The sequence below is a fragment of the Photinus pyralis genome, unplaced genomic scaffold (assembly GCF_008802855.1).
Source record: "Photinus pyralis isolate 1611_PpyrPB1 unplaced genomic scaffold, Ppyr1.3 Ppyr1.4_LG5, whole genome shotgun sequence".
Taxonomy (NCBI): Eukaryota; Metazoa; Arthropoda; class Insecta; order Coleoptera; family Lampyridae; genus Photinus; species Photinus pyralis.
Window position 1 is genome coordinate 35,732,926 of NW_022170596.1, and position 23,267 is coordinate 35,756,192.

General features: G+C 36.2%; 2 long non-coding RNA genes across 2 annotated transcripts; one reads left to right on the forward strand and one right to left on the reverse strand.

Annotated features, from left to right (window-relative positions):
- Positions 1-16,722: 16,722 nt before the first annotated feature.
- On the reverse strand, positions 16,723-17,373 carry LOC116172421. The gene is made up of 2 exons (XR_004145656.1): positions 17,212-17,373; positions 16,723-17,162 (listed from the first exon to the last, which is right to left on the reverse strand). It is a non-coding gene; the product is annotated as an uncharacterized LOC116172421 (long non-coding RNA).
- A 1,094-nt stretch (positions 17,374-18,467) lies between these two features.
- Positions 18,468-18,950, forward strand: LOC116172554. The gene is made up of 2 exons (XR_004145688.1): positions 18,468-18,747; positions 18,798-18,950. It is a non-coding gene; the product is annotated as an uncharacterized LOC116172554 (long non-coding RNA).
- Positions 18,951-23,267: the final 4,317 nt, after the last annotated feature.

Here is a 23,267-nt window from a genome sequence, read left to right on the forward strand (position 1 = left end):
TTCGTACATTAAATATTTATACAGAGTCCCTACCTTGTTGATATTGCACATTATCATATTGCGGTATAGCTACTGATTAAATGCAGAACACGTTTGCCTATTTGCTTGCTTTTGCAGTGTTAATCAATTAGGTCCGAATGTGCAAGTTATAAACACAAACAAAATCATATAGCTCTGAGAGAGAAATAATTATTTTAACGAGGAAATTATGTTCCATTTCATTTTCTCGAAGCTACAGTGTAATATTCTTTGTAGGAATTAGATTATGCAATCCAGGATTAACTGCGTTCGAAGTTGTAGTTTTATTTCCATCTTCAAATTGCATTTTAATATGTCTAGCAGAATTTCTGTTAAAGTAAATTGCTTCGCCTTATTCTTTTGTTTCATTTTCCGCCCTAATTTAAACGCTCTGTTGCTTTGAGAGTGCTACCACTCCTTTACAACAGTGATAACAGTTAATTTCTAATATCGTATACACCAAATATCATTAGCAGGTTTAAGGGAAAGTAAACCTAAATCAAAGGAAAACAGAGTTTCCGGGTATGATGCGGTACAAAGCAAAGGTTTGTTATAAAATGTACTAAAGGGCGTACCAAATTAATTCACAACATCGTTTATGCAATAATCAGTTATTTTTAAAAATCTACTGGAAGCTCTCCAAAATAGTGTAACTGATGCTTTAATTCCTAGAAGCCACCTACGGTACCCTATTGAATGTTCAGCACACCCTGCAACCGTGCTGACTGAGTAGCAGGATGGCAACGTTCTTTTTTTCTCTCGAATGACCGGTTTGAGGCTTTTAATAGTCTCTTAATAGGCATCGCCGCTAATTGAACTGCCCTGTATTCACTCAATCAACAGAACCCCCTCATAACCCCAAAGATCCCTTGCCATTAGTTCTCCCGCTGAGCTACCGATCACACAACGGACGAAATTAAGGATAAATTAATATACCGAATACAAATTTGTTTCTGAAGTCCAAACTGATCAATGGTAATCGGAATCCAATTTAGATGGTCCTGGTAATTTTACCGACAGACCAAAAGGAGATATATAAAACGGATAACCTCTTCATCCTAAGGCTCAAAGCAGAGCCTCTAAAATGAAGATTTGAACATGCCCAATGTGATTATTTGCACATAACCAGAAGAACTGCAAGGCAGAGGCAAGATCCGTTAAATTTTCGGGTGCGCATCACACTAACAATTGCAATAAATCCCGAAACAAACCGGCCGGCGATTCGATGGAGATCACACGGCGAATGATCGAATCTGCCCGAAAAGACCACCACCTATTCAAAAACCATCAATCAGACCACAAAGAAGAACGGCGTTCCCCAAATTATTCATTTATTTGTTGATCTCGAGGAAGAATACAACATTTTGTACTTCCTTCGAGAGCACAAAGAAAGCTTATTCACAAAAGCGACAACTCAACCGCACCAGTTGGTCCGGAACACCCTGGGCCAATATCTTGTACTTGGAAGAAGGTACACACAGCCAAGAGACTAGGGAACAAGGAGACTGATCCTAAAGTGTTGTGTTGAAAATTGATGCTGACCGAAGAAATTACGTTACCTTGATGACTTACGGAAATACCAAAAAGTGCTACGAAATGTTGGAAAAGAATTATAAATTTTACCTGTCGTTCGAGAATTCTATCTGCAAGGACTATGCGACCGAAAGGTTGTATACAATGTGCTCCAGAAAAACGTGGTGCCGATTGTGTACGGTGCTGGTAATTACAGTTTGATTGCTCCTCCTCACTCTGTGATCAATGTCGCCGATTTTGACACAGTCAAGCAGCTCACTGACTACTTAAAGCATCTGGACAAAAACGTGCCCGAATACCTCAAATACTTTGAGTGGAAGAAAAAGTTTAAAATTGTAGACGTTAATAAAGCGTGTGGCATTTGTAAAATGTTACATGAGCCATTAAGGAAGTCGATTTACGATGATTTAAAAAGTTGGTATTTGGGAAAGAAAGGGGAGATTTGTAAAATTTGTAAAAATTTACCACAGATTGTAAAATAGTATTTTTCAGTATTAGCCAGGTGAGTGCCTCGAAAGGGTATTGGGCATCTTTTGATATTCATTTTAAATTTTGTAACAATGTCAATTTATTATTTTTACAGAAAATAAATTGAAAAGATGCACATCAAATATAGCGTTCGCCCTTTCTATATTATTATTATCTCTACTGAGAGTCTATATTCAAACATCTCGATAGCTGCACCGTATCTATAACTCTCGCCAGGAAAGATTACCGGTCACAGCACACCTTGTATCGATTTACGATCTATGTTTTTCTAAAGATGCGAGTGACTTCCGGAATAGAATCGTACCAATGTTGAACGAAAAATCTTTTTGCTCAACATTGACACGATACTATCCCGGAAGTCGCTCACATCTTAAAAAAAAACATAGGTTGTAGACCGGGATCAACTGTTCTATGATCGGCAATCTTTCCTGGCGAGATGTGTAGTTGTTTTTACCAAATATTATAATAGGCTAGCGGAATCTTGTGATTGGTAGCGACACTATTCTAATGTTGGTTGCAGTGCTGTAGGTACTTTCCAAATTTTTGGAAATGGAGTGAAGAAAAGAAACTTGAAGGAAAGAGGTGCAAAGGATGGACATGAAAAATGAAATGTAGGACAAAGGACAAAAGAGCGCGTGAAGAAAAAACACGTAATTTAGGGGCCAAAAACGATGATATTTAAAATTTGCATTTTACAAGTCCGTTGCTTCCCTGGTTTCAGAATTTCGCATAGATTTTAATTTGGTGGCAGCTACAAGGTAAGTTTCAAGGTTCTAAAAATTTGGAATTTTCCCATTTTTATGAAAGCTTGAAGGAAATTAAAATAAAAACACTGAATTATACGTGTAGAGCAAACATGTTAAGGGTTGAATCTATGCCGATATGCATTTTACAGTATACTTCATTTAGACATTTGGTTTTCTGCAACTGCAATTACTTCCATTCTATCGATCTTGAACCTATGAAATAAAATTGTAACCCACTAAGACGTCCTGCATATTGAGCTTGTGGAATGCAAATAACCCAAACATTATAACTCAGAGAAAAGAAACAATGTGAAAGATTGTCTCTCATTGTATAAACACTCCTACACCACAACTAGTTATGTGGATAACTCGTAAAGTAAGTGTAATAAACTTGGCGATCGGATTGAAAAGTTGGAGGTAATGGCGGCCAACAGTAAAGGAAATTAGAGCAGTAAAGGCGCAGGTAACTTATTCAAGTCTGGTACGGGACATTACCGTAAATCCGCAACTGCTTGTGAAGGCTGAACGATGTCGTTACTCTTTACGACGAATGGATTATGGATGTTTAGGGGTTGAATACGTCTGTCATGTGGTCCACTGCGGCGACTGTACTGTGCACTTTTCTCAGTTAATATACTTACTCGGAATACATTCTGTTTAATGAGCGTATCTAAAGTTCTAATTTTCTAAATTTCCTGATATTCAGTTGCTCCAATCTATAGAAAACAGTTACCCAAATAATATGCCAAAAGTTATGGTTTTTCATAATAGAGGGGAGGAGAAAGGGTTCGTTGAGTTGTGCACAATTTATACTTGTTTTGTGTTCAGATTAAGTAATACTTTCATTTCGTTTTCTGATGAGCTTATTTCAGAGTACCCGCTACGGGTCGTGGCGTAAAATCATCTGTAACAGCACCTCCGTTTCAAATTTACACACGAATTACGAGAGTTTGTAGGAAAACGCCCGGAAGTCGGCCTCTTTTATTGCGGACATCTTGAGAACCAAAGGTCACACTACGTCCAATGAATGGCGCCCACGGCATCTTGGTTAGCGTTGACAAAAAAATGCACTGTGAATTTTGAATCGAAGAGGCTCAACCTTTGACATTGCGTATTTTGTCACTAAATCTATGCCCAGTTTGAATTTCATGCAATTCGGTCATAACTGTGTCAAAAGAGCCTTTCTTATTTTTGGCCTACATTGCCAATTATTGTCGAAGTCCGATCTAAAAATTAGACATCCACCTAAAAAATTTTATCGCAATCGGCCCATCTGTTCTCTTTTAAATCCATGGATATGAAGCCATCGAGCGAGCGAGCACACGACGCTAAAAACGAGACTTGAGTTTTAGTTGACATTAGATGGTGGAATAAAATTACAAAATCTTGTGCAGCCGAAACGTGAGAGCTTATGCATAAAATGAGCATAATTCAGACACTAATTTGGGTTACGATCCAAAACCGTCGTTAAGTGGTAAATTATATTTCCTCTAATGATGGTGGTAACCACAAATCAAAAATGTATCGCTTTTAATATTGACGTGGAATTTGGTGCACAATCTGCACATGGAGATCTTGGATAATAGCCTTACCGAAGATTTAAAATTCTATATATCCATTAATATTGATGACAAATGATGGGAGCTGGCGCACCACGGCACCAATTGAGCGCAAGTTAACGTGTTTTAGACGTTTCGTATTTTGAGTCTGTTGGATCAACTAAATGCGTATACATTACCATAATTTTATCGGATTTCCTTTCGGAAAAAAATGAAGTGAGGAAATTGAGGAATGCCAGCGAAAAGCGTGAAGACAGAACAAGGTGGAAATTAAACAAGAATCAGGTTTAACAGAAATGTGTGGTTAAAAAGAACGTTATTACGTAAGGGTTATTTGAAAATAGGGCAATTTCTCGAAACTATATATTTATACAAAGTACGTATTCATAAAGACAGCGTTACAAGGAAAGATGGAGGGTGCTTAGGTGGGTATACCATTTACGTAACGTAAGATTTGTCCCACATTATTCTTTCCCTTTTAAAGTAGCTTTCAATTCACATAATGCAAAAGAAATGTAGAGAATTCTTTATTGAAAAACCCGGTGTGTGCAGGAACTATTTGTCACATTTTATTTTTGCGGAATATTTAATATAGCGATACTTTTCCGTAGTAACTTACATGCAGGTCTGGCGCAGCTTTTCAAATATTTATACGCCTGATGTAAAATTTTGAATGCACACATACTTATCCATCAATTTTTCGATACGTAATAAACGTGCATAGGTACATATTCCATCGATACACCCTTCATCGTTCATCTTTAATTTTGTTTTACTTTTAGCGTTTTCTTACGGTGAAGTAAATTCCACGTTCAATTTCGAAAAACTGTATTTTGTATTGCGGTTATTTTATCAGAAAAATAAATTAGCAATCAGAACTGTCTGCTCATGTTATCCAATCAGATATCCGTCAATTCAGCAAAGCTTTCGATTATATGGGTATAGTGTAGCCGATGAGTCAGTTCGAAAAACTTATGACTACAGTTACTTGACCATTCTCTTCGTTGACTTTGAGGGTTGTCGCGTTTAGGGTCAAACTTTCATGGTTAGTTAGGTCTTTCTTTCCCTCGTAAAGACAAATGAAGAGATTTACACTCGTTATGACTGATGCGGTTTGATATTTTTCCCTTACGTTTATTAGGGTTTATTTGCACACTGCGTCCTCTGCATTTTCTAACGGATCTTAGCCATTACCACCAGCTCTAATTGTCAAGTTAGAGCAAGTTTCCTTGTAATACCGCGCGTTAGAGTATAATAAGTCATCCACTTTCTGGTTTGAAGCAAACAAACCCGCAGCGTAACTGTCAGGCCAAGACGTTGTTATTTGTTAATAACCAATTATTATTCAGGTATTATCCTTGCGCACACGTAAATAAACACCAGATACCACAACTTAAACTTTAAGTTCGTGCTCATATGTCACTTTAAGACTCCTGCATAGTTAAAGCGAGCCCGACCCCAACAAGTTGCACGTAAAAGGCACAGCCTGAAGATTCCTAAAATATTAAAGCATCTACACTACAGGTGTAATGAGGTATTCCCACTTAACACCTGTGGTCCATTTAATGATTTAGTAAGACATCTTAACGGCACGAAGCTCTAGTTTTGTTGACAAAGTGATGTACGAGGAAAGTCTCGCAAACTAAGGGATTATGAATAAACACACCCCAAGACACACTTTTTTTGCTTTCCTAGTTACAGCGTATTAAGTTTAAGCTTAGACCTTGTTTATTTCTGAGCATCTCTGTTTTATCAATCCTAGTAAAGACATTAGGGGAAGATATTGTCTCACCCTTGTGAACGCTTCAACGCATCTTTGATGATATGTTCCATGTAACGAAGTTGCAATCGAATAGATGATGTAATGTTCCCTTCCTTCTAATCGGATCCGACTAGTTTCCCGCTTCTTGCTTGTTTCCACCCTATACAGATTTGAGTTTTATCAGCGTTTATCCCTCTAATATTATATGTAAACAGGATTATTTTGAAATGACTTGACATTATGAAGTTAATGATATCTGAGTGCCATCAAAATTTATGCCTACTTCTAATCTGGTAAATTTATGGCTTTCGGAGTATAATATTAAACATAAACTAATCTGACAATGTCAATGACGTACATCGCCTGCACAAGACATTACAGTCTTAGGCGCTTCCCTTGATGCGATGCGAACTAATGATAAATAAATAAGTGTATCTTAAGACCGTTAGGTTTACCCTGTCTAATTGTTGTTAGAGGATTTGTTCAGCTGCGTACCACTCTTTCCCTTAATGTGAGAATCACATGTGTAGGAATTTAAACATAAGTTGCAACTATAAAAGTTTCCCCTTCAATATTGAAGCGTTATTTACGGTTACTCGTTTTATTTAAATCCAATAAACTTTTAATTCCGGACAAATACTGACTCTTGGAGATATACTGGTGAAAGTTAGGTAATCCAGTGGCGGAACTTCATTTTAGAGGCCCGTCTTCAAAATATTTGGGGGCCCTTTCCTTATATCAGCTACTTTTAAGCGATGTTAATCTGTATGATGTATCAAATAGTCGTGTCTTGATTTAGCTTTGCTAATTTTGCATTTTGTAATTCATTGGTTCACAGGTCCATTGTAAATTTTAGCGTCACTGCTTTCTGCGTTCAGTCAGATCCAGTTGATTTTGTTAGAACTTTTATTGTGTAGCTTTGTGTAATATTTATGCCATAACAATAAGTAATAATGTACTTGATTTTAATTGTAACTCTTCATTTTATTGTGACTTGTATTGACTTCGGCTATTAGTAACTAGGGGTAGGTAACCTTTGAATTTTTTTGGTATTTAATTGTTTCACTTTAAAAGTTATCCTTATTTTAATTTGTTTAATATTGGTCAGTTCATTCGATGTTTAAACTCGTTTAGTTTGATTAGCGACTTCAATTCTTTGTGTACGAATCTGCCTTTTTTTAATATCTTAAACTGCTTCCTCCGCGCAGAGGTAAATGCTGGAGTGTTAAAATTACTTAGCGACATCCGGCTCGAAATACAACTTCAGCCTAAGGTTACCGTATCCAAGACCTCCAGATACCTTCTGGATTGGAGAAGGTCCCGCTAATTAACAAAGTAATTCATTTACTTTATGTAAGAGACTTTGGAATGTTCTTTTTGACAAATGAGAAAGGAGTGGAGTTATTTTTAAAGTTGGCTACTTTTGAACATATTAAATTCTGTATTAGATTAAAGTCAGATTTAAGTTATTCAAAACCAAGAGTTACCTACTTCCTCGGATTCTTAATTTTTGTATATTGCAGATATTGCTGCAGATTTTTCACCTATGTTTACCCTCCATGAACAATGATTCAGAATATTCTTCGGACTGTAATTGTAAACTGGAAAAAAAGGAGGTGCGTGGCCCTTCGTAAATAAAACATTAGCCAGCATTTGCGTTACGCTTTTTTACGTTTGATTTCTTCCTTTAGGAACGGATAATTAATGGAAGCATACCATTGAACGTGTTCGGGAATTTTTCAGAATTTTGTATGAACGAATTAAATTTTTTGTACATTTTTTTCGGGGCCCCTTTTAAGTCGGGGCCTGTCCTGATTGCGTACCTTTGAGGCATTGTAGTTACGCCACTGCATATTAGACAAACTGTTATGTCCCAATCGTAAGTGAACAAAAAAGTATTTCAGCACATCCCCTCCAACGTTAATAATAATTATTTGATTTATATTTAGCGATTGGTTTAGAATTATTGTTCTTATCTCATTTTCTACTAATTAGCACCCCACACGATATTTACTGTAAAGTTCTATCAATGCAGACGAGATTATGTTGTCCAAATATTGCTCTCGCGGGTCTTTAAAAAAATTAGGCCTAATGGTACACTTCACCAGACATGTCCATACAAAAACTTTTGATTAAGTAGTGGTCGTTGATGTTTCTCTCTTGGATTTTCGTTGGTCCAGAGGCGGCAGTTGTTTTTTGACGCACTGAAGTAATGGCTTACGGTAATAGGCGCGTATGCAAAAAGCACAATGGTCTCCCGGGTACGTTTCCATTGTTGCTAAATCTCCAAAAGGTACCGCAACAACCACTGAACTATAATTATGCTGGAACGCGCGCTCCGTCGGCCAGCGCGATCCGAGAGAGAGGGCCACAAGGGGGATCTCTGTCCTACTCTCGCGCATGCATAGAGCAGCCTATTTGATATGTTTTGAATTTATATTAATAATCAGTTTCCCAATGACAGTGACAGAAATCCCCTTTGCTACAGTGACTTTATAGAGACAGTGGCGACAATAGGAGCCCAGTCGCCATGTTGCATCAAAAAAGCTACTGAAAAATGCCGCAGTTGCAGAGGTGAATTTTTTCCACGACGAACTATTTCGGCGTCTGGTTGGAAGACTAGAATACAACACCGTATTCAGGAAGACACTTTGTAGGCACTTTATATATTTCTTGAACCACTATCTGTCTGTGGTAGGATCAGTTGTACTTTAAAATGGATTATCTGCTGGCTCATTAAAAACAATCAAAATCAAATGTGTTAAAAATGTAGGTAAAATTGTACATATTTTTCTAAAATTAGTAATGGTGTGTTGAAATTATTTCTTTAAAAATAAATGAACGCTAGAGTATTTTCGAAAATGACGTTTTTCGATTTTTTGGCCATAATTTTGCTATTTGTAGAGCTACAACAGACGTTGAAAGGGAAAATTAATCAGTATAAAATTCAGTAATTTAAGCGACTCTCTGTCTTTTAAGGTTTACGAGATCGCTATACTGAAAATGAAGAAAAACTCACCCTATATATTTTGAGATGGTAATATAATATAAAAAATTAATATTTTTCTCAATTGAAATTTTTTATTCAAAATTCGGCCATGTCTCACCCGTATCGCCACCCATGAGCATCCCTCGCTAATTTCTAGAGTAGATCTGGACTCAGCGACCGCGAAAACGCCTCAGCAACAATTTCCAAGCAATTTATCGGTACGGTTTTTCACCCCACTGTACCTCCCGACACCCGCCATATCGCCACCCAGTACATCCTTGATCATTTACATTTTCGAAGGTAGAACCGGAAAAACATTAGAGTAACGATTTCTAACCGATTTCTCCAGCTTTTCATATATGTTTATAATAATAATAATGGTGCATAATAAATACATTTTTTGCATACCTTACGAATTTAAAAAACAACCTGTATTGTATATTTTTTCTTCGAATTTTACTGAACACTATGCCGAAAACCGTATTTAGATATGAACTGTTTGCAAAAATGTACAACTTATTTATTACTATACATAAACTATAGCAATTGAAATAATAGGTATATTCTCTCATTTCTTGTTGTTTTTTGTTTGGCGATTTCATTATTTATAATTTTTTGGTGTATTGTCTTTGTCAATTTTTAAACTACTTTATGATCTCTAACACAACCATTACACCAACCCCTATACCATTAATAAAAATAAATGGTGTAGTAGCTTAGTTATAAATGTTTAGTTGGGTGGGTTTAAAATGTGTATAAGAAGAAATTAGTTCGCGTCCTGATAAGTTTGTGTTTGACTGAAAGCTAAATTCAAACGAAAATATCCTTCCCGAGTTGATCAATTATAAGAAATTAGTTCAATATGTCTACATCTTGATTTCCCTAATTTCAATATGTGCTCTCGAATTCTTTATTTCATAATAAATAGCTAAGTACGTACCTTATGAACTTTATTTACCGAACGAGCAAGAAGAGACTAAACAATGAAACTCAAAATTAACTCAATAAAAGCCAGAAAGGTAGAAAGACTGGATTGAGATATTCAACACTAAAATACGACCACACTGTAGTTTTTTCCTTGTTTAACCCCATATAGTTCATTAGCGAAACACTGGAAAGAAGGGATTAAATAAACTATAATGTACTAAAAAAAACCGGAAAAGCTCACCTCATCCGCAAAGAAATAACTCAATGTGGTGAGAAAAGTTTAATATTTTGTGCTGTTTTAAACAAAAATCTGGTGATTTTATATGGGGATCGTACATTTCAAGACTTAAATGGTACATTGTGAATATTTTTCATTTTTGAAGTATACAATTTTACATCGGATACGTTGTTTTCAATAATGCAGATTCAGTTACAAAACCACGCAAATCGGAAAAGCGGATCTCTTTACTTCTGTCTGTTGAGGAAGTTAAAGTATGTTCAGCTTCATGCAACTACAGATTTACGTATTAAGAAAGTAAAGTAAAATTTCTAATTTTCTTAAATGAGAACCCCTTTTCCCTTTTCGTCAGTTGAATGTTTACCGGAAAGTAAGCGCCGTTTTTTATACCCACGTCTGTATACCTACAATAAATGGTTTTCAGACAGTGGAACGAAATAGAGCCCTATGTCATATATACTTTGATAATATATGATATATATGTGGTGTGGAAGCTCGACTGCGGTACTAAGGGTCCCTGATTCGAATCCGGGTTCGGGCCTGGATATTTGTATATATCTCTAGTTGCTTTGGTTCGTAGAGCATCCTTGATTGAAAACCTGCCCACCTAAAAATGAAGTAAAAAAAATAAATAAATAAACCAACAAATAACAAAAAGCTTAACTTGTTGTCCCAAATTGAGCTTTCTATTTTAAGGATCTATTGCTCTGATTTTTTTACTCGTTAACACAGTGTATGTTCATTTCTTTTGTGGTAATATCCTTATAATTTTGTGTATTTAAATATACTATATAGAAACGCGTGTCCTTATTCCTCCTATATTTTTTTTATATTCTTTCATATTATATATATTACAGGAAACAGTCAGTTACAAGCAGACCTCAAAGGAGAATCCTCCAAATTATCCCCTCTGCCCTCTTCTTACTACCCCAAGGGATAAGAATCTCAAAATGAGCTCAAAAATATCAATCAAGTTGCGTATTTTGAATGCTTGGGTGTCAAGATGACGCGACGTGAAGTGAAAAGTTATGAACTATTGGCAGAAAAGGAGTTATAATTGAACATTAAAGGTTTTGCATAAATGCATGAGGATTCTAAGGAATAACGGTTTCTGATGATACTTTCGAAAACGCGGACTTCAACGGTGCCAGAAGAGCTCCGTCGTTTCAGATTCTACTCTCCGACTTGAAATTGTGTAAGACAAAGTGCGTTTATGTTTCAAATGCACAAATTTTTGTTATTGAAATACTTTTGACAAAATGTCCTTGTATATGTGCAATTATTAAAAAGATGTTAATGAAATTAATAAAACTTCCTTTGACTATTTTCATATGGCCTCCATTCCCTGTTTCTCTAAAACGGATCAATGTTCAACGCAGGAATCCTTGTTCAAGTGATCTCAATCCTCAAGCTTTTCTAGCGCAATCTGCGAACTATTTTTCATTGTCTTACAATATTAATGAAACCATATGCAAAGCTCATAACAGACTGCACAGTCGATAGGCTATAAACCAACTCAAAATACGCTATTTCTACTAAACCTTTTAGAGTGAGAAAATTACATTTCTTAATATTCAGATACACTTTGGATATTAATCTACATTTCGCTACCGCAGAACTTCAATTATAATTTCTATTGTAGGGTTATAACGTATTCATTTATTCCATCCAGGCCGAGAAGTTTTCTGGAGGCCTCAAAATGTCCGAATATTTAATATCGGCGATGTTTGTTCATAAATAATTTATAAAGTTGTTTTCTTTTTGTTATTGACATGTGAAAGACTATGTGGGTCGTGATGTATGGCGACCACGGCTTAATTGAGAATCGACTTCCACTGGAATATTTCACATCCTACTGAAACGCATAGTCAGATGAATCAGAAATGCATCGGACCACTTTTATGTTCGGGTATATCGCCAATGGCAATTGAATTTCAGAAACCGATATTAGCGCAATTTCTAATCATACAGCTCGTAATATCTCTCAATTGGTTTCTATACCTATTTCGTCTCTCAACAAACGTTGAGATACCTAATGGTGTTCGCAAATTTACATTCAAATTGCCATTTCACTATCAACTAAACTATACGTAATTACAAATTTCAATTTGTATGTGATGATATTGATTTCTGTACACAATACGGTTTGCTATACAACTGTCTTGCTCCGCCAGTCAGAGTTTGTGATGATTTTAAACATTTGATTTAACTTTTATAATTCAGAAATGTGTAATTTTGAATTTTTGGTTTTATAATTTGGCTGTCGAGCCGCTAATGAATTGGTTATTCAGGGATGATCATGTGTACAAGTATTAAGGATCTGTACAGCCATATGGGATTTTAAAATAGGATTTCGGAAAGCTGAAGAAACGTAAGAATTCGAAAAATCATGAAGATTTTGAACTGAACAACAGGAAAAACTGAGGAATCTCGTGTATCAGGTGGTTGCTTTAGGCTTAGAAAGTTTTGGTTTTGATTTTACAAATTTGCCGGTATAGGGAATTGTACCGCTCCATAATGACAAAGAACGGAACTAATATCTGAGAAAATGAAGCGCGTTAAGATCAGAAGATCAGAATGGGACGCAGTTTCTGCCATATCTGGATATGTATAAGAAACATAGCCGAATCTTGGTTCTCGTTTGGTGCGTTTCAGTTTATTGATTCGGCGAGTGCATAAGTAAAAATTCAGTGGAAGAGAAGGATTCTTCGCAAAACAAAAGGGGGAGGGAACGCAATCGTTTAGCCCTAGAAAGTACACTGTGCCCGTGTTTTAAAAACTGCAAAATGACGGATTTTACAAAATCATTTTATAAAATGCCTACGGCTTGTACCCAGCAAATTTCGTTGAATTCTTTCCATTTCGTTGTCCGGCCAAGAATTACAGTGGATTTTTTTTCGAATTTTCAAAAACTAATTTCAGTTCCGTGAAATGCAAATTTAGTCGGTCTCTTTAGTATTGTAAGTTGTAGACTTTTCTTTTTTGGGCCAATTGATTGTTTAGGATGCTCGTGGATAGCTGAACAGCTAATCCATTTGAATTTTTCTATTCGTTCGGTGTTCCGTTCGTTTATAAAATGTTGAGATCCCTTTCGATTTGACTGATTCCCAAATTCAGATTGTTCGAATTATTAAAAATGTTATACTTCACTTTGCCATTTTTTTACCTTCAGATTCGTCGCATTCGTTTGGATTTGGATTGTATTCCTCTGATTAATCAGATCTATTACATTAGTAAGATACTTCGCATTCTTCAAACTTGTATCCATCTGGGGGCCTAAAATTCATCAGATTTAGATTCCCTGGTGTTTTTATTCTTAACACTATTTCAGATGATTCTCATGCTTAAAAATACATATTTGGATTCTTCTGGTTCATTTCCATGCTTCCTCCACATTCTTACACCTCCTCTAGTTTGCATTATACTATATGGCGTCTTTAGAATCTTCACTTTATTCAAATCTTGCAAAATATTGCAGTAACTCGATTTTTTCAAATCTTTAGGAGAATTGTTGAGATCCATCACATGCTTCGCAGTTTTTTTATTTTTTAAGTGCTGAGAATACGTCAGATTCTCTAGCCTTTTTGCAAATTCCAGGTTCCTTCACTTTTCTGCTTTTGTTCAGATTCTATTAACTCTTAGGATATATTACTTTTTACATTGCTCAGAATTAAGATCTTTCTAACTAAACTAAAAAAATTTTAAATCCTTCATACCCTTCTGTATTCTGAATTACGATAGGAGGGTGGACACGGTCCACGCGTACCTAGGCCTCAAATTTGGGCTCTTTGTGCTAACCTCCCTGACTAGAGTCGTCCGACCACGAAGTCCATAATGGACCAAACCAGTTAATGTTTGGGGAAAAACGCTCAGCATAGTGACAATTACACGTGCTTCCGGGAGTTTATTTGATAGCATAGCTCCCAAATGAAACAATATTGACCATTGGTTGATTTCGAAACACTGTTTGTTTAGTCCCTTCTGCCACCTAATTGTTTTACATACAGCTAGCGGTGAAATCAACATTGTACACGTTTTTACAGTGTACGTAAGTACACCGCAAGTAATGTGGCATTTAGAATTATTTGCAGCATTACTAAATTACTTATAGAATTCCTCCAATCATCAAAACATGAAGTCTTTAGGGACGGACTAAACCCAATAAAATAATCTCTACGGATGCCATGGAATGGCCTACACCTTCTTACGAAAATGGGGGACGTAATTACGAAACGCGGGATGATATTAGCGTTTTTCAGAATACCCCCAAACCACTTCCGCGTGTTTGGTTAAGGAAGTAGTGAGAGGGTAGCGGTTAATGATGACCCCCGTTTGATTGTTGTGTGCATTGCACTACAGTTTCTCCCTCAATAGGATTATGTTTCCCCCTTTTAATACGAGAAACTTGGCGTTTATGTTTGAAACATTCTGGGCACGTACTCCACCGTTATTTACACTGGCAACTGAAGTATTGCCGCTTCTCTCGACAAGCAAAAATATGTATACCTTCATCTCTACAGCACCTGTAGTTATCAACAAAATTTTTCCTTCGAAAAAATTGCATTATGCATTGCACGTTGTGTACGTGTTATGATGAAGTAGGTACATTAAGAAATGTATACGTGTACGTCTGGAGAAAAGCGAGCGGTGATCGCTGAAGCAAGAATGTCTTTGCAATCAAACTGATTTCGGGAATTTCGAAGCAATGATAAAGTTTTCCTTCGCAATACCAAACCGCTTGAATTCGGACAAGTCCAGAGTCAAACTGCGCCATTTACTTTGTTCTAAGGATAATTGTATTTCTACTGAGAGCGCAATCCCTTTGACAAGCAACGGAACCCTAATTGCTTTGTTGTGTAGTGGCTAGCTTTAGAGTGTAAATTTAAGCTGCGTAATACAATAAAGTTCCCTTCATAATTTGCGTTAATTACGGTATTCTTAGAGCATCCAGATTTTGCATAAAAAAATCAATTAGTTGTTCAAACACCAAATTTCTTCTTCTATTTACGTTTTTTAACAAACCAAACATTTAAACGGCCGAATGTCTTCATTTTTGTCTAGCAAAGAATCTTAATTAGGTTAATATTAGCTTTTGCCAAGCGACACAAGCAATTTTCATATTACAACAATTTTCACATTACTAGGGAAAATATTGATACAGTGCACGCACGTTATTTGCATTATGGATGGCAGATATAACAGTTACACAACTTTCCAGAAATTGTAGATTATACTTTAATTAGCATTTTTCTTAAGAGGGCAGATTGTCTTTATACCCAAGATTTTTGGAAAGCCTGCATGAGTTATGCTCCCCAAAGAGTACACGCGACAGGTTGGTATACGAATAAAAGAGAATTGGACTATGGCTATACTATGGTGAGTTGTGTAACTATATCTATCTTATTCCATATACTTGGAATTCGTACTTTTAGCTTTTAGGTTGTCTCTAGGTTTTTAAGTTAATGTTTTATGGATTTTCGGTTAGCCGTTATCTTAAACAAGTGCCCCATGGAAGAGTGTTTCTTATTCAACAATTAAAAAGTACAATTAAGCAACAATTAAAAGGAAATGGGGCTCTTTGCCAACAAGAAATTCGAATCCCATAAATGAAACTAAAGCTTTTGTGATTTGAAATGCCCCCAAACAACCAATGAATCGTATAAAAATATCGTAATTGAATCACACACTTTGATCAGCATCCATTTTAAAAATCCTCGCACAACAACACATATCACTTTCTAGATTAAGTCCTATTTGCAGAACTATGCCTCGTATATTATTTAACGGTATCGTCGTATTGTAAGACAAACCGCCCTCTTCCTCCTTCAACCGATCGGTATATTCTTGTGTCGTTATACCATAACAATGTATCACCTGATAGTTCGGCGACTTCTTTGCCGTCCGCTTTGCCATCATGCACTATCACTATAGACACTGAAACGAGACCAATTTATAACTACCGCTCTACGCGATTTCATGTACGGCGGATATTACGTTTATTTAAAAAGGAGTCTCGGGAATAACAACTTTCACAACACCTTCGGAGCAAGCCCTCTAGGATATAACGTAACAAACATAAGCATTTCGTAGAAAATTCACAGTCTGCATCACATAATCACTCAAAATGACATCAGTAGAATTGAATGTTCGGCACATTAGTGCCATTATCACACCCACGAGCAAAATGACCGAGCACAAACACCCTATTTATAACTATAATTACATCCTGTATATTTAAATCTCACCACATATACATCTTTCGCACCTCCCTATACATTTATTTTCGAATTTTCCACCACAACACTATTTCATGAATCAGTCACTCAGAGTTAATCACAGAAAACTATTTCCGATTCTCTCGCATACATTCCCCCTCGCATTCCCCTATACATTTATTTTCAAAATATACTCCGTGATCGCGCCGGAACAATATGGCCACCCAGGTAGAATCTTATTCACAATTTGTTTATTTATTTATTTTCCAGGGACAGATAGCTAGATCAACTTATATTTATTCCGCACCTACTAAGAGCATAGAATACAAACATCTCTCAATAATAATTGATGGGTTTAGTTTTGAAGGCATCATGAGAAGTATTGCGTAAGGTGGCACTTAGCTCTTGTGCACTTTTGGGATAGAAAGTTTAATTATAATGGACTATTACAATCAATTATAAATGCTGAAGACCAATTATTGGTTTTAGATGATTACATTACAATACAAAAATAGCATTAATCATAATTTACGAGTCATCACTTAATATAAGTGAGCAACTTAATGAGTATTATAGGAGATCGTTCCAGTACATAATCAAAGCGACGTCGTTGAAGAATTGGATATGGTACTGCCCTGATGAATTAGGGGATATTTACCCTTCTTATAATGTACAGATGTGCCACTCTAGAAATGCATATAAGTTCATTGAAGACAAAAAATAATCATCACTTACATTTGAACTTTGCCTTGGGACCCCCTTTTGGTTTTCCATCTGCTGCAGCTTATCACTGACCGAATGGCCTCTGCTCACCGTGAAGAAGAAAAGGATACCTTTCGAAACTTTACCCATTTTAATCGCGTGTGGTGATACTAAACTTTTGAAGCGAATGTGTCACTCCCTTAAGTAACCCCTCGCTATATCTAATCTCCAGTTATGGTTTATCTTTTTTTTTCGAAATAGACACTTCACCTGATTGCGATAACAAACATTCACCCGTCCTTCACTGCATTCCACGTGATATGCTCGGCAAAACATTGCAAACAATGAGGTCAGTTTCAATGACGCGGGGCTGGTGCATTTTAAAGGTTATTACGTAGCGAATAGGCCATCCGAACCATGCTTTTGAATGCATACAAACGCGATGAGGGTGGATTTTTAGGTAGGAAAAGGTGCCATATTTTGGACATGCATCACTTTGGCTTCTGCTGGTAGATTCTTACTAGCATTGTGAGGTGTGCCAAAAATGAGATATTGCAGTGTGCAGTTGTTTAAAGATGTCCACTAATGCAGTTGCATTGCATGCGGATATTATATGCCTTTAAAATGAAGCGCATCCTTCACAACTTCCTAATAATCTAGTGTGCTAAAGCCCGTTTTAAATGATATACGTTATTTCATGGAAGTTGAAAGTGAAATAACTTTCCGGGATTTTTTGAAGTGATAGATGTGCTTTACATGCTGCAATTCTGTTTCACTTTCACATGAAATTTTACTAATACCGCAACCTAAAAAAATATAGATTAGATGGAGGCCTTGCATAACTTGCTTAATTACTTAATTTCAGCTAGGATCTAAGACCCAAAACAACCTTAATTTTAAATATCCAATCTTGCAGTTGCCAGTCCTAACATTTCAGCCGAAAGTGAATAATTTCACGTCCGAACCGAAAAGTTGAAAGTGTTATTTTCAAGAAAGCACATATTGAGTATGCCCTCGACTAAGAGAATTTTAAGATTCAAAAAGCTTTCAGTATGTAAAACGGGCTTAATCTTTTCTGACAATATGCTAATGCAACTATGTATTGTCGCTAATCGCCAATCTAAACGTTTCACAACAAAATTCAATTTGCAAAAGTTTTCCATTACGATTTGCACACACATTACCTTTGGCTACAATTAAATCACTTTTATCTATTATTCTGATAAAGTTTGTTTAATCACGATGTGTTGGTAAATTTACTGCAATTTATCAACACCTTATAAGATTAGGTGTAATTACCTCTGCGTACTAGTTTTTAGCACTAACATTAGTCAGTTATACTAGCCCTGGGCATAGAGGAAATTGTATTTCCTCTATGCCCTGGGTCTAGTCTGTAGACCAGTTTATGGAAGCAATTCAGGGTGGTTCGTGCCCTTATTTTAATGTAACTGGATTGAACCAGAATCAGATGTCGTATCAGGAATAATTCATACTTTATCTCATCTGATATCGCCATGAAACAAAGCGAAGCGTATCACCAAAAAGGCAATACATAATGAAAAATTACGTGTAACTTTTATTATCTGGTAGGTACTTATTAAATATCACACAATTTTCAGAAAATGCGCAATTGAAATTTAAAGATGGCAAGCAGAACTATACTACATTCTGGAAGTAGCCGGTAGATCTAGAGTGGGGGCAAATGAAAATGACAAATTTTATAGAATTATACTAAATATTTTCCATCTCTCAAGTAAAATGTGTTACATATATCGTTTTTTAATGATTCTTTACACCAAATTGTAAAAAAATATAAACTAATATCTTGCGTTTATGCAATGACAGTGGTAACATCATCAATCTCTGTGATAATATTCCATAGAATGAAACTGGAATAATCCAATTTACTTTAGATAAAATTATGCCATTGTAACGTCATCTAGCTAATGTTGTAGTTGTACCTAAGAGTATTCGTTATATACTCTTTGGATGTACGTTATATGTAATAGGTACCGTTTTTCTGTAATGTTCTACTCCTGCTAAGTTAAATTTTATAGGTAGCAAAGTGTGAATTTTTTTGGGAATAAGGCCAGTTCTCCACATTTGGTTAAATTTAAATGATTAGCAAACTGCTATGGAGGTGTTTGATACGATTGGGATTTTGAGAAGTTGGCGAAGATTGTAAAGAAATTACAATGCGATTAAAATGCTCACAAATTCCTTAATACAAGCTACTCAAAGTCCTAAAAGCGTCAGTAAATGCTCCTAGAGGCACTTGAAAAGATAAAAATGTAGAGGTTAAACTATGGATAAATATGCATAAGAAAAAAGTGGGGAAGAAGGCCGTCTGGTTTGATTTTCCTGTCGGAAAGGTGTTCACTGACGTCATGGTGGGAAAAACCTTTTTTATTATACCTGAATCACAATCTCCGTTTTAAACACTCAAATGCGTGCGAAAAAGGCCTTTAAAACACACGTGCTTTAAAGTTGCTAAGTAACGATACTTCAAGTATGACTTCTGAAACTGTCAACTGGATGAAATAAAAAAATCCTCTTAGGTCGCTTTCTGTAAGTGCAGAACAGTTCTTTGGCTTTTGTACCTATCCTTTGGTTGAAGCTTTCACAAACGCGCGTAATTTAGGGTATGCTTCCAAATCTGTTCCACTTTTTAATCGCAGCATTGCTTTAAAATTTTGAATGAATGCACCAAAATATAGAAGATTTAAATACCTTTGACATTTCCTTCATATATGCCAGCATTATGGATGCATTTAAGACTTTATTCGTAAGACGTAACTTCCTATTCCATCCATGGAAAAAACTTTTCATATTCTTTATAATTGGCTTTACTGGATTTGGATTTTACACCTACCAGATGTTTAGATTTTACAACAATCGATTTAATGGACGGTGTATTATCTTTTTCAACGGAAATCGTTTAATTCACAAAGACGATGATTTTTATAAGCAAACGTCAAGTGACATTTCCATGGCAATCGTGAAATTACGAACACCCAGCCCACTTAATTAGACATGTATTCGAGTATAACGTCAATATAGTATTTCCTATTTTTAAATTATACTGCAGGTATAATAAAAAATACTATAAGATACACGTGTATAATTGGTCTTTAAAGCACTTGCAACGTTAAAGGCACTCCGCTTTGCGTCGTGCCCTTAATCTCGTTGCGCGTGCTTTAAAGACTTGATTATACACTTGTATCTTAATATACTATTATGCAAATGTAAATTATAGGTTTATTTATTCATTGTACCTCTCTTGTGCTGGGCTCTCAACAGGCTTGCGCCCAATTACCCAGTGACCCGCATAATGTTATTTAGAGGCACCCGTGCAGGTCTTAAGTTGTTCTATAACTCCGTTAATCACCTTACGAATTAGGAAAACTGCCGGAAAACCCAATTCGGAGTAGCTGACCCAATGCTCGAAACTGATCAAAGGAAATTCCAATCTCTGCCACAGATGAAAAATTCTTACTTCAGCCCAGGTTCGAACAACCAACCATTCCGGCTATGTAGCCCAACGCTTTACCTCTGAGACACATATTCAGTGGTTACCCATCTACAGAAATTAATTTTGAATTTACAGAGTGTTCCATTTTTACGGTGTCAATAAATAACTGATTTTTTTAAATCGAACACCCTGTATATTTTTACCTGCTACGATGTCATTTGTTAACCTCTACATGGAAACCTATTCATTTTTGGCTTTTTGTCAACGTTGCCATCTCATTAATTTTTTTCCGAATAATTCTCCATAAGCAGGCCTCACCTTATATCGTAGCAACTTTGATTTTGCAGTTAACAAATAAATTTGATGAATAATGGTAATCTGGGAACTTCTTGTTGTAACTTCTTGTTCACATCTTGTAATACTGTCGCTTGTTTTTCTTTTTTCAAATATCCTTTCTCCAAACTGAATGTTCTCTTTTCTTATGTCTGCTTAAGTTTTACATTGAACTTTGTGCTCTCAGGATATCTTCTTGAGCTCTCCTTGACCTTGAGTATCCTTTCTTCTAATTTCTTTTACCAATTTTAACTTCTTCTGGCTCTTCTACCCCCTCCAACTTCTCTAAACTGACTGGTTGACACTTCATTCCTTTTTTTCTTCACCTTCTTTAACTTGATATTAAATTATTTAAATTTTCTCCTTCTTTAACTTTAATTTCTTGAATTTTGATTTGTTTTACTATTATTTCTTTTTTATTTTCTTCATATGTGTTTGTTTATTATTTTCTTCTAATTTCCTAATTTTGAATAATATTAATTAAACTTATTTGTGCCTTGCTTTTTTGGGATTTCTGAGGACTAGTAGAGCTCCTGGTCCTCTCATCCGTAGTTTTCCCAATTTCTATTAATATTTTGATTTTACCCCTTTCAGCCCTTCTGGTTTCTGTTCTAGTTGTACCTACTTCTCTGTCCCTCTTCTAATGTTCTCATATCCCACTCTAATGATATTCCATGACCGTAAATTAAATTCTCGATCTTTCTTCTTCATTTGCAATTTGAATTCGTTCTAGAACGTTCGTTAACTGTGCTATTGTACTTATTCCTGAAGACCCTATTAAACTATTTTCCCCATTAGCACACATGGGCGCTATATCGTCCAAATTTGGCTTGATACCAATTGAACGAATTTTTCCCATGTATTCCATTTATTTCGGTTTAATTCAACCTTCCGCCATCTCCTTAGCGCAGGTTAATTTGTGGTAGTCATTGGGTTCAACATTTTTCATCCATACATTCGACAAAACTGACGGGATGAATGGTCTGGATGTTGCCATCGTTTTTTTTTTGTTTCTGGTGCAACATATGGTCAGCCTTGTAGATAATATAGATTTTTTTTTTTTTTTTAAACTTTATTGCTAATTTACAATCTACTCGAAATAATACAGAGTAATTAGTAAATCGTATACAGCGTGTAGGATATAACTTGAGCCAGGCACCGCCCATCGACGGTTCTCTAGGATTTATAACGTCAGATCTTCAGGCCATAGCCGGTGTAGTCTTCTGTTGTTCAGCGGTTGGGTGATTAGTTCACTTATAAGTTGGTTGTTGTGAGCGGTGTTGCGGTCTTTGTATTTGATTGCATTTGATTTAACTACATAGTTTACATAGGGCATGTCTAGGTCAGTATGTAAGGTTAAGTTTGATATGTACCATGGGGCATCAACAATTCTCCGGAGAGTTTTCGACTGGAACGTTTGAAGGATCTTGGTGTTAGATGGTTTACTGCAGCCCCACAGCTCAACTCCGTAAGTCCAGATAGGCTTGAGCATGGTTTTGTAAAGAAGCAATTTGTTTTCAAGAGATAACTGCGAATTTCTATTAAGGAGTCAGTTCATATTTTTAAGTTTTAAGTCTAGCTGTCGTTTCTTTGCTTTAATGTGTGATTTCCATGTAAGTTTTGAGTCTAGGTGCAGGCCTAGGTATTTTATTTCTTCATGGATAGGAATGGGGTGGTTATTAATTGTTAGTTGAGGACAGATTACTCTTTTTGTTGTGAACGTAATTTGTACCGATTTGTTTGCATTAATGTTTATTTTCCACTTTTTTAGCCACTGTTTGATGAGAGTAAGATGCTCCTGAAGTTTGGCTGATGCACTAATGGGGTTTGGGTCCGCGCACATAATAGCGGTGTCGTCGGCAAATGTAGCCATAAGCGTATCGTTTGCCTGCGGAATATCTGCAGTGAACAGAAGGTATAAAAACGGACCCAGAACGCTACCTTGCGGAACTCCTGCTCTGATCGGGCGATAGGGAGAGATAGCTTCACCGTATTTAAGTTGGAAAAATCGGTCTTCAAGGTAGGATTTCAGTAATAGGTAGAATTGATCTGGCAGATTCCTTTTGATCTTGTAGAGTAGGCCGTTGTGCCATACCTTATCAAAGGCTTGTTGAACGTCGAGTAGAACTGCTACACATACCTTTTTCCTTTCGAAACTGTCTCTGATTTTATTTACCAGTCTGTGACACTGCTGGATGGTCGAGTGGTTTTGTCGAAATCCAAATTGGTGCTGCGGGATTAAATTCTCCATGGGGATGGCTTCCGATATTCTGTTGAGTATTAG